This window comes from Panthera tigris, chromosome B4, assembly GCF_018350195.1.
Source record: "Panthera tigris isolate Pti1 chromosome B4, P.tigris_Pti1_mat1.1, whole genome shotgun sequence".
Taxonomy (NCBI): Eukaryota; Metazoa; Chordata; class Mammalia; order Carnivora; family Felidae; genus Panthera; species Panthera tigris.
Window position 1 is genome coordinate 72,476,895 of NC_056666.1, and position 19,809 is coordinate 72,496,703.

The following is a 19,809-nucleotide window of genomic DNA, read 5'->3' on the forward strand; positions in this document are numbered from 1 at the left end:
GGTTGAAGAAAGACAAAGTTTAGGACTCCAAAAAAATAATCCTAGGATTTTTGTATCATATTTCCTATTTTATATAATTACAGGAGATAAAATACTACTAAGCAGTTTTAATATGGCAACTCCAGCAAACCATGTATATAAAAATACAAATATATTTTTATATATATACAAATATTCACAAGCTCTCTTACCTTTAAAATTCTTCAGGTCAAGCAGTTATGCAATCAGTTTTCCATCAAATGATTCTGGGGAGGGAATTATGAAAATCAGTCCTATTTTACTTCACTTTCACCCAGCTGTTCCCGTATTTATCTTGGGTTTAGAATAAAAGAGAACAACAAAATATAAAGAATGATTTATTCCAGAGGGCCCTGAATGTGATAATTTATTTAGAATGCATGACACAGTTAAGCCTATGCCTTCACATATGAAGATACAAACAGGTAATGGAGGCAAAAATAATAATATTTTGTTTAGTGAGAGAAGCACAAGAAGTCACATTTCAGCATACAGGAAAAAACCAATTGAAAACAATGTAACGGAGAATTAGAAAAAATCTACCCCAACTAACAGACTGGTCATATCACCTATGAAGACAATTTAGAAAAACATACAGAAATTTAACAACTACTAGAATTTAAATTACTTCCTGAACTCCAGATCTTAAGTACACTTAACTAGTAATCACTTTTTTCCCCTCTTTTTTCAAATAGGCCTACACCAGACTCCCCACTTTCCTACAGCTTGTCTTTAACTTATTTTTTCATTCAATAAATATTTAGTCAGTGTCCCTATTTTCTAGGTACCATTAGGTCTTCCATACTGACACACCTGACAAAAACAAAAACAGAAACCAACAGTTACAATGCAGTACCCAGGTGCTGCAATGGGGGTAAGCACAAGATTTAACAGGAGCACATAATGAACACCAAATCCTTGCAACATATGTGCATTTGTAAAAAAGGCTTCCCAACTGAGACCAAAAGATTTAAAAGTATATTTTTCTAACCCCCTGACCATTCTGTACCACTGTGGCATTTCCATCCTTAAAGGACTCAGAACTGGAATTACCAATTTTAACATGACAGAATTTTAATTTTCAAAACAAAGAAAGGATACACAGGTAAGCTGAAGTTCTCACGATGTTAGACTTCCTATACGGAAATGACCATCAGGCAAACATAAAAGACACCTCTGTGCCTGAACCCACACCATGAAGGCTTATCCTCCAAGAAAGTTTTTCAGATTAATGGTTGGGACATACATACTGATAGAAGTATCTTTTTCTTCAAATTTTATAAAATAATACTTTTCAATGCAATTATCCGAGTATATGAATTATCTAACTGAACATCCTAAATTTAAAAAAATAACAGGTCTTTAATAAAAAAAATGTTCATTCCTTTAACACACCAATTTCTCTTTATTCGTGATCACAACAGTTATGTATTTTTTCAACATCACTTTTTTTCAGTTAAAAATAAAATTTTTGACCAGAAAGTACAATAAAGAACCAACAAATTATGACATCTAAATTTACAAAAACAGCAACAAAATTTTCATTTCTACCAATAGCTTCAATTTCACCCGAACTTTATAACTATCAACAGTAAAACTGAAATGGATATGAAATGCAAGACTTTGAATCAATTTTAGTTTTAGTGGGTTCATTTACACGCTGTTATGGTTTGAATGTTTGCATCCCCTAAAATTCATATTCATATTCATATGCTGAAATCTTAACTCCTAAAGGTGATGATGTTAGTAAGTGGGGCCTTTCAAAAGTGCTTAAGTCATAAAAAGTAGAACCCTCATGAATGAGATTAGGGCCTGTATTATAAATGAGGCTAAGAGAGATCCGAAGCCCCGTCTACCACACGAGGATGCAAAGGTTAAGTATGTGACATGGAAGAGGGCCCTCACCCAACCATCCTGCCACCAGAACTATGAGAAATAAATTTCTATTGCTTGTAAGCTACCCAGTTTGTGATATTTTATTACAGCAGCCTGAACAGATAAGCCACGAGCTCTGCTTTAAGTTACTACTGCACATTGGTCCCTAGAAATACTTTCTGGGTCAGTTTTTGAGAAGATTATTAGTGACTTGGTTGCTTGTCAGCAGCTGATCAACAACAGGAATTTCTAGGAACCTCATATTCAATTCCTTGGTTCTAGGCCGCTATCCAGAAAAAAGCTTGTTTTCCAAGCACTATTCACTGATGAACAAATAATCTCGTATCTTGTTGCTTAGCAAGTAAACTGAAAATAAAAAAGATGAAGTCATCTACACTTACCAGTCTTATAACAAAATCAGCTTCACATAGCAATCTAGGAAGTGAAGATATGCTTCAGAATGTCTCTAAAATTCTTGTGCAGTGTCTGCAACATGTGAGAGCCAAAAGAGTCAACCAATACGAGGTATGCCACCTCATACTAAGCTCTACAGTGACCTATAACTTAATTATTGAAACAAAGCACTTTGAAAAGGTTAGAATGAATAAAGAATAAAACATCTCCAAAGTGAAAGGCAAGCCGGAAATCCTCAGGCAGAAAATATAGATTAAACTGAAAACAGGAAAACAGTTTTTCAAATCTTAAATAATTATGGAAAATTAGAATTCATGAACGCTATGCTCTAAAAGAGAAATTAAATTTCCTATTTCCTTTTACATTTAATGTAACATCATCTCCTCAACAGAGGTTACACTGTTACAAGATCACACATATACTAAAAAAAAAAAAAAAAAAAAAAAAAAAAAGTAACTGACAAACCATATTTAACCGAAATAAGGAGATTCAAGTAGCCATTACATTCCAAAATTGGTAAGTAAACTGTGAAGTTCTGGTTCTGAGTAAAATGGAGTAAGCACATTCCACCTTGTTAATCTCACTGACTGAAACTATAAAACCCAGACAGAATAAATGGAGCAGCTAATTGAAATTTAGAAAGTAAATAATAGCAGGTAGACTGGGGAAGAGCCCAGAATCCGATATATTATCAAACTGGTAGTGGGCTTTTAATTTTTCCCATCCAGTTTTGCTCCAGCCTGAGCTTAATGGAGCCTAAAACCCAGAAAGTGGCTGTTGGTAACAATGGAGAAAGCAAAAGCTCTAGGAAAAAGCCCTCTATTTCTATCCAAAGAGTAGAAAAGGAGTCCCCTAACTTCTTAGAAAGAGTAAGGGAAATCTCTTCTTTCTTCTGTTCTTCACTCCCCACAACCCAATTCCCAAGCAATCTTACGGTGACAGCTGCAACAGTGCTAACAGCACAGCCAGCAGGAGCCTAAAACTCTTAAGGAAAGGGACCATCTTCACTGACTGAAGAAACTGGAATAATTTCAATTTTTCTCCTGTCTTCTGGCACTTGGCTTCAGATACAACTGTAGAAAATACGCACCACAGTGGAACAAATGAAATGAAGATTGGGGTTTCTAGCCAGAGGATAGAAAAGGGATGGGGGGAGGTCCCAGGGACCTAGAAAATACCATGGACATAACAGAGAGGAAAGCACTTAACAACTTATAAGTTGTTTATGAACTCCTAGCTCACCCCTAAGCTGCACACCTATAGATTTAACCCTAAGTAGCATACTGGAGGCTCTGAAGACTAAAATATAGGATAAACCCTCATGCAGGTCAGATTGGCTACTGGGTAGTACATATATGGGAAAAATCCAAATAGTACTGCAAAGCTTTTGAAAACAGAACAGATTAAAACTGCAACCTAAAGAAAGCTGGTTGGAGCTTGTGGCCTAAAATCCAACTGAATCAACTACCTGCCCAAACAAAAATCTCAACATTCTCCATATCATTTAAATAAGACACTAAGATTCATATCATAATGTTCAAAATCTCCAAAACACAACCCAGAATTACTTGGCAGAGAGAACAGAAAAATCTCAAAACTCCTGTGGGAAAAAAGAATCAACAGAAACAACACTAAGATAACACAGATATTAGAGCACTGGATGAATTATCTGACAAAGACTTGAAAGCAGGTATAAAATTGCCCAAGAGCAAATATTCTTGAAACAAATTGAAAACTGGAAAGTCACAGCAAAAAAAAAAAAAAAAAAAAAAAGAAGAAGAAGAAGAATACTTAAAGAACCATCAAATGGAAATTTTAGAACTGAAAAATGCAATAACTAAAATAGAAAATATACTGGACTCAATAGCAGAAAGTCAGTGAACTTGAAGACAGATCAAAAGGTACCCAATGTGAACAACAGAAAAAATATTGAAAAAAATATCAGTGCTTCAGGGACCTGTGGGAGAACACTAAAACCCTAACATTCACATCAAGAGTCCGAGCAGAGGAAAATGAGTGCAGTACAAAAAAAGGAAGACGAAGAGAAATAATGGCCAGAAACTCCCAAATTTGGTGAAAGATATATAAATCTCTAAATTCAAGAGTCTCACAAACTCCAAACAGGATAATGATCATGCCTAGACATATCACAGTCAAACTGCTAAAAGTTACAAAGAAAAAAATCTTGCAAGCAGACTGAAAAAACAAGGAATTAATTATGAGAGGAAGGTGGGTTAATGATTTGAATAACTAGTGACATCTCATCATAAACTACATTTATCCAGGGCCAGTTGGCTGACTCAGTTGGAAGAGTATGTGACTCTTCATCTCGAGGTTTTAAGTTGGAGCCCAACATCAAGTGTAGAGATTACTTAAAAATAAAATCTTAAAAAAAAGAAAAAGAAAAGAAACTACATAGACCAGAGGAAGTGGAACAATATTCTTGAAGTGCTTAAAATAGAAAAGAACTGTAAACCTAGAATCCTCAATCTAGTGAAATCATCCTTAAATACAACATGAGAAACGACAAAAGAGCAACAGAAGTGATAAATATCTGGATAAATATAACTATCCTCCTCTTGAATTCTTTAAAATGTTTGGCAATTAAAAGCAAACATCACAACACTTTCTAACAGAATTTCCAATGTATGTAAATGTAGCACAAGACAATTACAACATACAGAGAAAAGGGTAAAGGGACCACCTACAGGGTGATAAGATTTCTGTATTTCACCTGAAATGATAAAATACTGATTCTAAGGAAACTGTGAACAATAAATGGACGTATTATAATCCTTAGAGTAATCATTAAAAAAGTGATATATAGGCAAAAACACAATTAAGATGGAATACTAAAAAATGTTCAAAGAATCCAAAGAAAGAGGTTACAGAAGAAAAGAGGGAACCAAAAAAATAAAATGGTAGAATTAAATCCAAATATATCAATAGTTAAAATATGTGAGATGCAGCGAAAGCATGACTGCATCAAAGGTCAGAAAAGGTCTCAAATCAATGACCTAAATTTCTATGTTAAAAAACTAAACTAAAATTAAATAAAAATGTATACAAAGCAGGCAGAAGGAAGGAAATAGAGTAGAAATCAATGAAATTGAAAACAGAAAAACAGAAAAATCAATGAAACCCAAACCCATTCTTTAGGGGAAAAAAATCAATAAAATTTAAACCTCTGGCGAAACTAAGCAGCATACCACTGAATAGCCCTAGTACTGTTTAAAGAAATTAAATCTAGTCCTCCCAAAACAGGAAATCCCTAGGCCCAGATAATTTCCCTGGTGAATTTTACTAAACATTTAAAGAAGCAATACCAGTTCAACACAATCTCCTCCAGAAAATGGAAAATAAATACTTCCCAACTACCCTGATACCAAAACCAAAGATAGTATAAGAAAGAACTGATAAACTAGATATAATCTAAATAAACAAACTATGGTGCATTCAGCCATACAACGGAATACTACTCAAACAAAATAAAAACAAAAACAGAAACAGAAAAAAGGAATGGACCAGAGCTTCACTCAGCAACTTGAATGAATCTTAAAGACAATATACTGAAAGAAGCCAGTCCCAAAAGGTCACAGACTACACAGTTGCATTATTATATGATATTCGCAAAAGGTAAAAACTGTAATGATAAAGAATTGTTATCAGTGGTCACCTGATAACAATTTGGGAACGGTCTGAGAAAGGTTTAACTACAAAGATACCATGAGGGAGCTTTTTGGAGGTAATGAAACCATTCTAAATCCTGACTCTGATGGTAGTAATACAAATACATGTATTAAAAGTCACAGAACTACACACCCAAAAAAGATCAATTTTAACATATGTTAGTAAAATTTTAAATGTTTTAAAAGTAAAGACTAACATGAAAAAACAATTTTGGGCTAGAACATAAATTGTTAACATTTTTAACAAAGGTATGGCTTCACTGACACATTCATAGTCTGTCTTTCCAATGGTTCTATACTATCACCAACACAGAAGCCACCCACGGTTATATCACCACTGATAAGCTTGAGAGGAGGTATTTGAATGTTCTATTTCTGGTTCCTACATTTCTGCAACACTAAAAGATCGTGTATTCTATAGCCCATGGAGACAGAGAGATTAAAAGCAACAGGCACAATTTTACAACCCCACTAAATTCTTTTTTTTCCAGTTTTTTTTTTTTTAATGTTTATTTTTGAGATAAAGAGAGAGAGCAAGCAGGGGAGGGGTAGAGAGAGAGGGACAGAGGATCTGAAGCAGGCTCTGTGCTGACAGCAGAGCCCAATGCAAGGCTTGAACTCATGAACCACAAGATCATGACCTGAACCGAAGTCTGAGGCTTAACCAACTGAGCCACCCTGGCGCCCCACAACCCCACTAAATTCAAGGGCAGTGTTGTAGAAATAGATCAGTTCCAATACCCTACTAATAGATCAGTTCCAATACCTGGTCAGTATGGAGCTGACCAGTTTTTCATTGTTTGGGGTAAGAAAGGCACTACAGTTCACTCCCCAATTGGGTTACACTCTTATGTGACAGGTGTCCACTCTATGAGAATACATCTATGATCCAATACTTTATTTCTTTTGAGAGACAGAGCATGCATACATGTGCGAGGTAGGGGCAGAGGGACAGGGAGAGACAGCATCTTAAGGAGGCTCCAAACACAGCACAGAGCCTGACACAGGGCTCTCTCACAACCATTAAATCATGCCCTGAGCTGAAATCAAGAGTCAGACACTTAACTGACTGAGCCACCCAGGCACCCCACAATACTTTATTTTAAAAAGAAAAACAAGGGGCACCTGGGTGGCTCAGTCAGTTAAGCGTCCGACTTCGGCTCAGGTCATGATCTCACAGTTTGTGGGTTCGAGCCCCGCGTCGGGCTCTGTGCTGACAGCTCAGAGCCTGGAGCCTGCTTCAGATTCTGTGTCTCTCCATCTCTTGGCCCCTCACCTGCTCATGCTCTATGTCTCTCTGTCTCTCAATAATAAATAAACGTTAAAAAAAAAATTAAAAAAACAAAAAACAAAAACAAAAAACAAGGGCTTTCTATGTGCATGGATACATTACCATAAAGAGTTTGATAAATCATATGAAAGGCTTCCACTATTTCTTCAAATGAGAAACATTATAGGGCAGTATCATCTTATGTCGTCCAATAATTTCAACATATATTCATGCAATTCTGTCACGGTTCTTAAGATCAAGTCCCACATTGGGCTCTGTGCTGAGAGTGTGGAGCCTGCTTGGGATTCTCTCTTCCTCTCCCATGCCCCTCCCCTGCTTGTGCCTGCATGTGCTCTCTCTCAAAATAAATAAATAAACTTAAAAAAAAACTATTCAATATTTATGCAATTCTTCTTTAATAACTCCACCGCTGCTTAAGGTATGGTGGAGGGAACAGAAAGGGGAGCTGACTGCAATCTTCACTTGTCTTCAAGATTCTCCTCTCCATTTTTGCATCCCCATCTACTAAAACACAATAATATAACTAATTCAAGTGATAGAGGCAAACTTAGAGCTCTTACATTTTTGGGTTTTTTTTATCAGTAATTCCTCAATGCCTATTATAGGTCCCTTGAGAAGAGTAACAAGTGTGGAAAAGCAGAGTTTACATTCAGAAGATTAAGTATTATGCCTATTAAAGACAAAAAAAAGGGGCGCCTGGGTGGCGCAGTCGGTTAAGCGTCCGACTTCAGCCAGGTCACGATCTCGCGGTCCGTGAGTTCGAGCCCCGCGTCAGGCTCTGGACTGATGGCTCGGAGCCTGGAGCCTGTTTCCGATTCTGTGTCTCCCTCTCTCTCTGCCCCTCCCCCGTTCATGCTCTGTCTCTCTCTGTCCCAAAAATAAATAAAAAACGTTGAAAAAAAAAAAAATTAAAAAAAAGACAAAAAAAAAAAAAAAAAGAAGAAGAAGAAGAGATTCATTTCACAATCAAACTTCCCAAGAGAACTATCCCAGGAGGAGCCGTTGGGATCAACACCATACCCTCTCACAAGCAGAAAAGCCAAGAGAAGAAAGGCATCCTGGATGGAAGTACAGGAAGCAGAGGAAGAACTGGTATCTTTTTATCTTTTTTTCTAATCCAAAACAGAAACACTGTCAATTATATCTTTAACTTAATCCTTGTCCTATGTTAGAAAGACTCCTGACCCGAAACAGCAATCTTGGTCAACCCACATCCCAAAAACATATATAGCACAGGAAACACCTGCAAATAAAGAAACAAATCCTAAGAATTAAAGAAGAGGAATTAATGACAATAAGTGACTGCATACGAATGCTTGTTGCAGAAGAATGGAAATGGGATTTCATCTAAGACAACAGGGAAAAAAGGGACAATGTTCAAAACACTGCTTTTGAAATACTCCTCTGTTCTGTTTAAACAAAATTTTACCAACCTTACTTACATTATAGTTTCAACTCCAGAAATTAGTCTCTAATTTGTACAGATGCTAAATGTCTTGAGGAACTCTTTGGTTCCTCAAGAATTGTCACTCTCTAATACTTTCTAAATTGGTACAAATTGCTATAGTCAAACAAGTATTGAAAAAAAAAAAAAAGCAATTGTTTGTGTAGTAAGCCAGACATTCACTCTCTCTTTACTCCAGCTCTGCCTATTATCTGAACTTCTTAAACTTGTTAGATAGTTATCTCAGATAAATACCATTTCATGTTACATAGGTATATAATCAATGTATTCTCAAATGAATATTTCACACATAACAAGGCATTACACAATCCTACTTCTATAAAACATTACTATTCTAATCTGGAAATACATGACTTACAATGAAAACTTACTTTAAAAATAAAAAAAGAAAGAACATTCTTTTACATTCACATCAGGCATGGGCAAATATTGGGATTCTTTCCTAATGTAATTTTATTATAAATGCTTCAAATGCCCCAGGAGCTGGACTTCTGGGTATGTTTTCCATACTATTTCTAGCTATTACATTCTGACATTTCCTAAGTTATCTCATTTAGCCTTTACAATATTTTGCAAAGACATCTCCATCTTATATACAATGAAATTCAGTAACTTGTCTAAGGTCACAAAGTCAGTTATAAGTAGTAGGATTGGAATTCACTAGCCCTTTGTCAGAAAAGAAAACAGATCTTAATCCAAGTCACTAGATATTAAAAGTATTAACACTTCAGTAATAAATGGAAGACAGAGGTTCTCAGGAGAGAAACAGTAGCTATAAAAAATAGAGAAACAGGGGCGCCTGGGTGGCTCAGTCAGTTAAGCCTCCAACTTCAGCTCAGGTCATGATCTCTGTGCTGACGGCTCAGAGACTGGAGCCTGCTTTGGATTCTGATTCCATCTCCCTCTGCCCCTCTCCTGCTCAAGCTCTGTCCCTCTCTCAAACATAAACAAACATTAAGAAAAATTAAACTTAAAAAAACAGAGAAACAAATGGAAATTTTAGAAATGAAAAATACAGTATCTGAAATAAGATTTCAACAACAGACTGGAAATATAAAGGAACGAGTCAGTAAATGTGAGAAAGAAATGATCTAATCTGAAGAACAGAGAAGTGAAAGAGTGAAAGAAAATGAAGTCTCGGGGTCCTCTGGACAACATTCAAAGTTCTATTTTTGCCATTTGAGTTCTAGAAAAATGAGAGAAAGAGCGGTACATAAACAAATTTTTGCAGAAATAATTTCCAAAACCTTCCCAAATTTCAAAATTCACAAATTTTAGGACACACCGAATAGGATTAACTCAAAAGAAAGATAAACATGCTCAGACAAATCATAATCAACTGCAAAAAAGTAAAGGTAAAAGAAAAAAATATATTTAAAATAGAGAAACAGCATACAGAGGAAATTGATGATTCAAATTACTGCAAACTTCAGAAACAATGGGATCCAAGAAGCAGGACATGTTTAGTGCTAAAGAACTGTCAACCCAGAATTCTATATCTAATAAAGAAATCTATCAGAAATGAAAGTAGAAAGTTTTCAGCTAAGAAAAACAAAGAAAAAGCAAGGCTATTTTAAAACATATACTAAAGGAAATTCTTCAAGCTGAGGAGAAATGAGAGAAACTTGAAATTTCATTAACAAAGAACAAGAAAATAGTCAACAGCTAAAATAAGAGACTACTTTTCTCCTCTTAAGTTCTTTAAAAAATATATGATTACTGAAAGCAAAAATTACATTACTGTCTGGTGGATTTTCATTCCATATACATGTAATCATACAACTTTAACATAAAGGTCACTGGGGAAGTTGTCCGGCTTCTACATTCATTTTAAGTGGTAAAAATATTAACTCCACATAGATTGTGAATGTCTCAGTATACATATTATAATCCCTAGAGCAGCACTGTTCAACAGAAATACAATGTGAGCCACATACGTAATTTTAAATTTTCTAGTAGCCATATTTTAAAAGTTAAAATATCAATCTAGTATATTTTATTAACCCAATATGCTTAAATATTAACATCCAACATGTAACCAGTAAAAAAAAACTTATGAAATGAGACACTGTGTATTCTTTTTCTGGTAGAAGTCTTTGAAATCTGGTGTGTATTTTACATTTACAGCCTATGTCTCCATTCAAACTGGCCACATTTCTAGTTGTCAAGAGTAGGCCTAAAGCAACCACTAAAACATAATTTAAAGAGATACAGTCAGAAGGTCAATAGACAAATTTAAAGTAGAATATTAAATATATTCACATAATTGAAAAAAGGGCAGGAAATGGGGAACAAAATAGTATATATCAATAATTACATGTAAATAACCTAAACACACTAAATAAAAGATCATCAGATTGGATTTTACAAAAACACTGAATTACATACTGTCTACTAGAAACTCAGTTGTTTTTTTTTAATTTTCTATTTGAGTATAGTTGACACACAATGTTACATTAGTTTCAGGTGTACAACAGTGATTCAACTTCTTTACATGTTATGCTATGCTCACCCCAAGTATAGTTACTATCTGTCACCATACAATGTTATTAGAATATTACTATGTTCTCTATGCTGTGCCTTTTATTCCTGTGATTTACTCATTCCATAACTGAAAGCCCATATCTCCCACTCCCCTTTATCCATTTTACCTATCCTCCCACACTCCCCTTCCCTCTGGCAACCATCAGTTTGTTCTCTATATTTATAGGTCTGATTCTGCTTTTTAAGAAACTCACTTTAAACACAAAGACATAGGTCAAAATGAAAGAATGGAAAAAGATATACCATAGCAGTAGTCAAAGAAAGTTGGAGTGACTATACTAATATAAAATATATTTTAAATTTCTCTTAAGGGCTTGATTGGCTTTGTTTCTCCTTCATTCAATTTTAGTTTCATCTACTTCTGTAGCAGTTTTGAAAAAATAAAGCTATTTTCTGTTTCATGCATCTCCCTCATATTACTCATGTTGACATCTAAGAAACTGCACATGTACAACAGTTCCTAAAGAAATATGGCCTTAATGCATTAAAGCTGTCCTATCTGAAGGCTCTTCTATGATAAGCTTTTCAGGTGAATGATAGCTTACAAATTTTGTAAGTTATTAATATTTATTCCCATTAGAACAATAATTTAAAGAAACAATTTTCTTGACAGGTGATCTAAGCATACAAAATAGTGTTACAAGTATATTTACCTTAACATCATTTATCATTTGTAAGCTGTTTCACTGATCCCAGAGAATTTTCAAGGCAGTGTTGCTGTGGCTGCTCTCTTTACTATGTATATTTGTTTTTGCTTACTTTAAGCTGCTGAACTACTACTTTGGCCAGGGTATTGAGCCTGGCATTGGAATACAAAGACAGATAAAGATACTATACCCCTTCCTGCTGCAAAAAGTAGAGCTGGAGAAATAGGATACAAAAGATGAACAACAGAATAGCATATGCTAAGTGCCAAATGTGAGCTACAGGCATTTTTCAGGACTAATTTAGTTAGAAAGAACTCATTTAGGACAGCAAAGGAGAATAATTATGGGCCAGAATGTAAATGGACTTAAAAGTTTAAGTCCAAGGCAGGACTTAAATTTTGTTCTGTAAAAAGCGAAAATCACTAAGGAAAAGTACACCTCTATCCCATTTATCTATTTTGACATGTTTAAAATGGGGGTTTTGAAAATAATGCAGCAGCAGGAAGTGGAAGAAGAAAGAAATGTATGGAAAACTACTTAGGAAAAAAATGGAAGAATACTGGGGAGCAATAAAGTAGGCCTGATTAGGAATAAGCCCCTCAAGGGCAAAGGCCATGTTTCATTCCCAGACCTAAAAGACACATAGATATCAACAAACCTGGATCACAAGATTATCGGTAGGGAAAATGCTCATCCAGCAATAAACTGTGACATGTCTTTGCACATTTAATACTCAAATACCAAACCTCAGTACATTTTAAAAATTAAAACCACCTGATATATCTTTGCACATTTAATCCTCAAAATACCATACTACAGTACATTTAAAATTTTTAAACACCACCAACATTGAACGTTAGTAACACTGCATTAAAAAGGTTTGAAAATCACTAAATGGAGTTAACTTAAGGGTATAAAACAACAGAGATGGAGATAGCTACTATTACCACTAGACTTAGGCAAATGTTACTTAAAAATTAAAATAGGTGAGGACACTATTAAGTCACCAATAAAAGGTGACAATCAGTATATGGGACAACTAGAATGCAAAGCTAGGTCGAATGGACTATTTATTTTATGTTTATATTTATTCTGATGTCTATTTATTTTTGAAAAAGAGACAGAGTGTGAGTGGGGGAGGGGCAGAGAGAGAGGAAGACACAGAATCTGAAGCAGGCTCCAGGCTCTGAGCTGTCAGCACAGAGCCTGATGCAGGGCTTGAACTCATGGACCATGAGACCATGACCTGAGCCAAAGTTGGACACTTAACTGTGACACCCAGGCGCCCCTCCAAAGAACTATTTTCACTTTACTGTCAAAATTACGTTAAGAAGATTCCCCTAAAAGTACATCTGAGAACTCTCGGATAAAAGGGAAAATAAGGAGGAAGATTAGTCTTATCGCTAACAGAGATGTGAGAGTCTCAAGAGGGTTTAAATTTTAAAGCGAGAACATATCTGATCATAATTTTCATTAAAAGTTTTGGTGTGATAATCTTTTATAGAAACAATAAGTACAATCTTTAAGAAACATATCTGTATGTTGGTTTTCTCCCTGGAGGTGTTGGGAGTCCACATTAATGAGCAAGGTGTCCATATGTAGGATGGTGAGGAAGCCCAGAGTGAGGTACTAGATAGAAGTCAAGCAGAATGGTGACATCCTCAGTATGAACTATCTGAGGAGCCTAGAGTGAGGAATGCATCTTGGCACAAGAAATCAGAGCCTAAGAAGAGTGAAAATGATATTCACAGGAGAGAAAGCAGCAGTGGCAACAGAAATTTGGCTACATTTTGGTGACTGATCCCAAGGATATTGGGAATCAGGTTTCTCCTTGTAAGAGAAGAGAGTTATAAATTTGGAAAGGGAGAAAACAAGAACAAATGCTAGAAAACAAACACGTTTTGAAATTGGAAAAATTGGTACCAGCTCATGGTTTTCTATATACAGACACAGAAATATATACATCACCCAAATCTAGGTTTTCTAAATACCTTTCACTGAAAGAAACCACTCCTTGGAGAAACAGCTGATTCTATGGCTACAGCAGGGAAAGTATGTACAAGGTGAACCTGGGACATTTTCTTGCATCAAACGGTAAGGAAGTGCTCAAAGCAAGTCAAAACACAGAAACTAGCTGGAAGGGGCTTTCAGTAGCCAAACTGGGACATTTTGAGAATAAATAGCAAATGTGATAAAGATCTATAAAGTTTCAAAATACTTCTCCACAAAATACTTATTAATTACTAAGAGAAGGGGGGAAAAACTTTAGTGAAGAAGCTTGGGAGAATTCATCTAACTCAAGTGATCAAAGTGTACATCATCAGCGACGGCACAAACTGAAATCATATGCCATAGGATAGGATGCAATGAGAACACACAACATCATTACTGAGACACTCTTGCCAAAAAACACAATTTGAATCCAACCATGAGGAAATATCAGGCAAATCTAAATCGAGGGACATCTAACAACAAAACTAACCTGTAATCTCTTGAAGTGTCAAGGTCATGAAAATCAAGAAAAATCTGAGGGATTGTTCTAAGTTGAAGGAGTATAAAAAGACATTACAATTAAATGCAATACAGAATTCTGAACTGGATCCTCCTGTTTACAAATGAAATTACTGTGGAAACTGACAAAACCTGAGCAAGGTCTGAGAGTTAGATTGTAGTAATATAGTGATGTTAATCTCCTTATTTTGATATATTTTATGTAAAAGAAAGTCTTTATCTTTGGGGTGATGAGAAGGCATCGGCAGCTTACTCTCAAATGGCTAAAGGTTTTAAAAAACTTCTTTGCATTGTACTTGGGACTTAAGCAGGATGGGTGTCTGCAACTTATTCTCAAATGGTTCAGAGGAAGAAAGTTCTTTGTATTCTACTTGGAACTTTTCTGAAAAGTTTGAAATTGTTTTAAAAAAAGAAAAAGATTATCTACAATATTCATTTATAGTACCTAAAACTAGCATATAAGTAAAATGGTACTCCCTCCAAATGAAGAATATGTGTTTGCACCTCTTCTTATTGTAAGTAAAGACTCTGCTTTATTATTTATGGGATTCTCAATGACCCACTATATATACCCACTGTCGAATACAGTAACCACTATTTTGTTCCTCGGTCCCACTGGCCATATTTCAAATTTCAACATTTCAAATGCTCAACAGCCACATTAGCTACTGTATTGGCAGCAGACACACAGTATTTCTATCATCACAGAAAAGTCTACTACTAGACAGCACTGACCTAGAGTTTGAGAGGCCAACTAATATAATGAGTAACTAAAGGCCCAAGAGTCAGATGGAGTGGAGTATTTCTTAGCAAGTCATTAAACTTCTCTAGAGCTTCAGACTCCTTTCTGTAAAATGGATTAATACACCCAACATTTCAAGGCTACTGAAAAGATCAAACGAAAATTTATGTAAAATGTCTAAAACAGAGTGATTGGCACATAGCAAATATTTGACAAACATTAGGTCTCTTCTGTAATGTGGGCAGATAATTTCTTAACCTTTGATATCAGTACTTTTACATCTAGTTAAGCAATTACAGGAGCATCAGTTTGAAAATAAGAAGCTTACTATCTGGCTTATTAAAAAGGCCAATGAGCTTTATATTGGTAAATTCAATGAAAAATCTTAAGCTCTTACATTACTCAACTCTCATCAACACTTGACCCTACTGATTACTCTCCCCTTGAAATACTCTCTTCCTTTGGTTTCTACAATACCACACTCAACTCATACTTATTTGACCTTCACAGTATTCTTTGGGAGCTTACATTGCTTCCTCAAACTTTTTATATTAGGGGCCACTGTGATTCCATTCTAGTTATATTCCCTCCCTTAGACAATTAATTCCACCTATAGTTTCAACTACTTATATAAATGACTTCAATTTTCTATTTCCAGCTGATACCTCTCTTCTGAAATTTAGAACCATATTATCTAACTGCCTATAAAAATTTCCACCAGAGGTTCCTTAAATACAGTATGTCAGAATCAAAAGAACCTTGGTCCTTATGTGGTATCACCTTCCACCCAGCTGTTTACCTCTGAAATTTCTATCTCCCTCACTTTGGATCCATCAACAGAGGGCTGGTGACTACAAATTTCATTCACTTTTGCCCACCTCCAAATCAAGCTATCCTCATCTCTTCTGGACACTACTATAAGAGTCTTAACTAATTTTCCCACATCCACTCTTGCTGCTTCTCCTCCCTTTCAAAACCCATCACCATAATCATAATTCTGCTTTCTGTAACTACCAAAAATAAGTATAATTTGGCTTCTAAAAGACAGCATTTTAAACAGTAAGATAGTTATACCACTCTACCCTTAGCAAAGTATTCTTAGTTCCTTCTATACCCTGATAAATCAGTTCCAAGGTCACATTCTGTCATCCTCTACTTTAAAAATATGTCCCCTGATCTGAACGTAAATCATGGATAAAAGTAACTTAGCAGTTTATGCAAAAGACTGCATAAAGTTTCAAACCACAATTACTATTTTTATTGCTTTAATGTCTCCAGCTGAAAGCAGGTTAATCTATTAAATATTTACTAAGCACCTACTATGTGCCAGGCATTGTTCAGGTGTTTGGGGACAAAACAATGACCCAAAGTGACAAATCCCCTATTCTCACAGAACTTGCATTAAAGCGAAGAAGAAATACAATAAATTTAAGATAATAAATTATACAGTATATTAGAAATTGATAAATGCTATGGAGAAAATCTGGCTTAAAAAGTGGTAGGAAACATGGGAAGGTCTGCTGTCTTACAGAGTAGTCAGAGAAAACTCTCAGTAGCATAGTGGAAGGTGACTGGACAAAGTGAGGTAATCAAATCAGAGAGGAAGAGGAGACGTGAAACACTCAGAGCCTGGTAGACCATAAGTACTATGCATTTTACTATGACTGAGAAGGGAAGCCATTTGAAAAGAGAAGTGACATGATTTGACAAGTTTCATCAGGATCACTCTGGCTGTTGAGTGTTAAACATCATAGGTAAACAGAAGTCATAGTGAGACTTTTTCGGAAACTATTTTGCAAGTGAGAGATGATGGTGTTGTTTTTATATTTGTAAAACTTTATGTACCTAAGTACTAGAAAGAACAAAGTCACAACTTTAAAAAAAGACAACAATGACAACACAAAAATGAATCTTGGGAACACCAAGATTTTAACTCTGAGCTCTACTCAGTACTAATACCAGTTAGTACAATTCAGATGCAAGATAAGGTGCAAAGCTATTCATTTATTCTTTCGGACAGAGACCATAATTAACAATTTAGGTTTTGAGCCTCTTTATTTCACTGCACTAGGTAAGTCAAGATCCAATCTACATCACTAAAACACCAGGATAGATGGTGGCAGAGCTTCCTAATGGGAAGTTCCAATGAAAATTATTCTGAGGTTGACTCTTTTTATTACCTCTACATATGCCAGTCTCTTTAGTTAGGTTTTACAACCATCTCTCACTGGTGTACCTAAAAAGTTCAGTAATAAGTCAATGAGTAGTATGATACTGTACTCTCCTCCTACTAAAACATGCTACTAATGGTGGATCAACAACATCATGTAACTGCACTGTTTCATCCTATCTCTAGTTAATAGCACAGCTTTTCAGGAAAAATGCCTAGCCACACTGCCTCGTGCCCAAAAAATAATGCGGAAGCTGAGTGACCCCTGAAAAATTTCGATTTTAACTCATGGACTCCAATAACAGCACATAAAGATGTACCCCCAAAATCACCCTTAAGATTTTCTCCATGACACGTTTCAGGCAGCATATTTACAAACAATTTTCTATTCTTTTCTACAGTTTTATACCCTCATGACATACTGAACAATGTTTTTGCAGTGTGAGTACACAAGGAGTAAGCAAACGACCAAATCTTAGCCCACCAAAAATCTTAAAATGTACTCAAATTCTCTGGTAAAAAGGTCACCATCTGAAGTAAAACTGAATGATTATAAACATATTTGCAAGCACTGAAAAATATTACAATGAAAAAGCGGCAGCTACAGTAAGAATTACAAATTTGAAAACCCATGTTGCATAAACACAATATGAAGTAGATTCAGATTATCCTTAAGAGAATAAAACAAAAAAAATCCAAAGACAATTTCAAAATTTCATCTGCCCAATAAAACAACAAAAAAATAAAAGTCCCACAAGCTTTTTACTGCAGCTCTTAACCAATAGCAAAGAGGTGAGATGATTAAGCTAACTGCCAAAGAAATAGGAAGGAGAAAGCAATGGTCTGGAAAGAGACTTGATTCTTATCAAAATTTTAATACAATTACCAATAAAATTCAAAAACAGCAATTATTTAAGAATGTTTTGCCTTCAATATTCTGCTGAGGTAAGTAGTCCTATGCTTGAGTTAACTTTTAAAATGAAAATTACATCTATTAATATGCTTTTTCCGTAATTCAATGAAAATTCACAAATTGGGAAAATTTAACATCACCATCTACCAGCCAAACATTAAAAACTTTTCGATCAGTTTTGCTTAAATATCTCAGTTCACTGTTGGTATGATAAAAGATGTTAATTAAAACGTAATCCAATATTAATGATAATCACTCAACTCGTAGACGCTGTCAGAAATACGCTACAGAAATACGCTGGGGGTATTTTACAATTCACAACATTTGAATCTCTGAGTGTTTTCATCAACTACTTAAACCAGGTGTTTACTTTTAAAACAATTTTTCAAAATGCATATGGGTGCGAAGACAGCCAGCAATCTGTAAGAAACGTCTTTGATGGTTCAAAATTCCTAGGTGAGACGAGGAGCGACTCATTAAGCTAAGTTTAGATCCGGCCCTTTTGTGGTCAGCCCAGGAAAAGGGTTTAAAAATTGGGGGGGGGGGGGGGGGAGAACAGTTCGAAATTCAGGACGTGGGGTAAACGCCGATGCCTAACAGCACCGGCTCTTCCCTATTCGCGCACTGAGAGGTCACGACGTAGTAAAGTTTGGTTTCACAAGCGGGCTTGGACACTATTGACAAAAGCAAAGTCTTCCAAGTAAAGCGAACTTGGGGGTCGGAGAGCGCCCGGAAGCCCAGCCAGACACGTTTCCACTGCAGGGAGGGGGTGCCTGTGTGGCGACTCGGTCGTGGAACCTCTAGCCTCAACACCCCCCCACCACCACCGCCACCACCGGACCCCGCACCCGGCAGGGGACAAGCTTCGCCGGCTGAAGCGGCGGGGAGGCGGGTAGGCCACAAGGAGGAAATGGGACAGAGTGTGGACTGTGAGGCGGCGGCGGCCGAAGCGGGGCCTCCCTCGCGGGGTAGCGAGAAGGAAGGGGGGCCCTCCCCGCCGCAGCTTCCCCTGCCTCGAGAGGCAGCTCCAACTTTCCTCCAAGCGCAGGACGCCGCCTGGGCCGCGCGCGATTCCGAAACTTTGTCCGCCCTCCTGTCGCCCCGGGCCCGCTCCTCCGCTCTGCGCCGCCCCGTAACAGCCCCCACTTCGCCCGGACAGCCGCCTGAGCCCATCCGCCCCCGGGGTCGGCCCGTGTTTACCTCAGGCCGAGGTCGAGGCGCTTGCTCCGGCGGCGGCGGCGGCCCCACTGCAGGTCCCGAGGTCCCCGTCACGACGCCAAGTTCCCCAACATGGACTCCTTCGTCCGCTTTGAGTTGTTCCGGGGGCCGCTGGAGCGCCGGCTCTACCGGCCGGGTCGGGAGGTGGCGGCGGAGCAAGGAGCGGACCCGGGCTGCGCTGCTCCGCGCGACTTGCGCCACCGCTGCTCCCCCTCCCCCCGCCTTGTCTGGCCTCCTCCCTCCCCTCCCCGCGCGTGCCCTCCCCCTTTCTCCCCCTTCGCTCCGCTCCGCTCAGCCGCGCCGCCACATGTC

The 19,809-nt window shown here is 37.0% G+C and overlaps 1 protein-coding gene across 3 annotated transcripts in view; it reads right to left on the reverse strand.

Annotated features, from left to right (window-relative positions):
- SCAF11 (SR-related CTD associated factor 11) overlaps positions 1-19,566 on the reverse strand; it is a 68,270-nt gene extending 48,704 nt beyond the window's left edge. For all 3 annotated transcript variants that reach the window (XM_042992146.1, XM_042992145.1, XM_042992143.1), the window contains exons 1-2: positions 19,480-19,566; positions 192-245 (exon numbers count right to left, since the gene is read on the reverse strand). The gene's annotated coding sequence lies outside the window, so the exon portion shown is untranslated. The remainder of the gene's footprint in view (positions 1-191; positions 246-19,479) is intronic.
- Between the last annotated feature and the right edge of the window lie 243 nt (positions 19,567-19,809).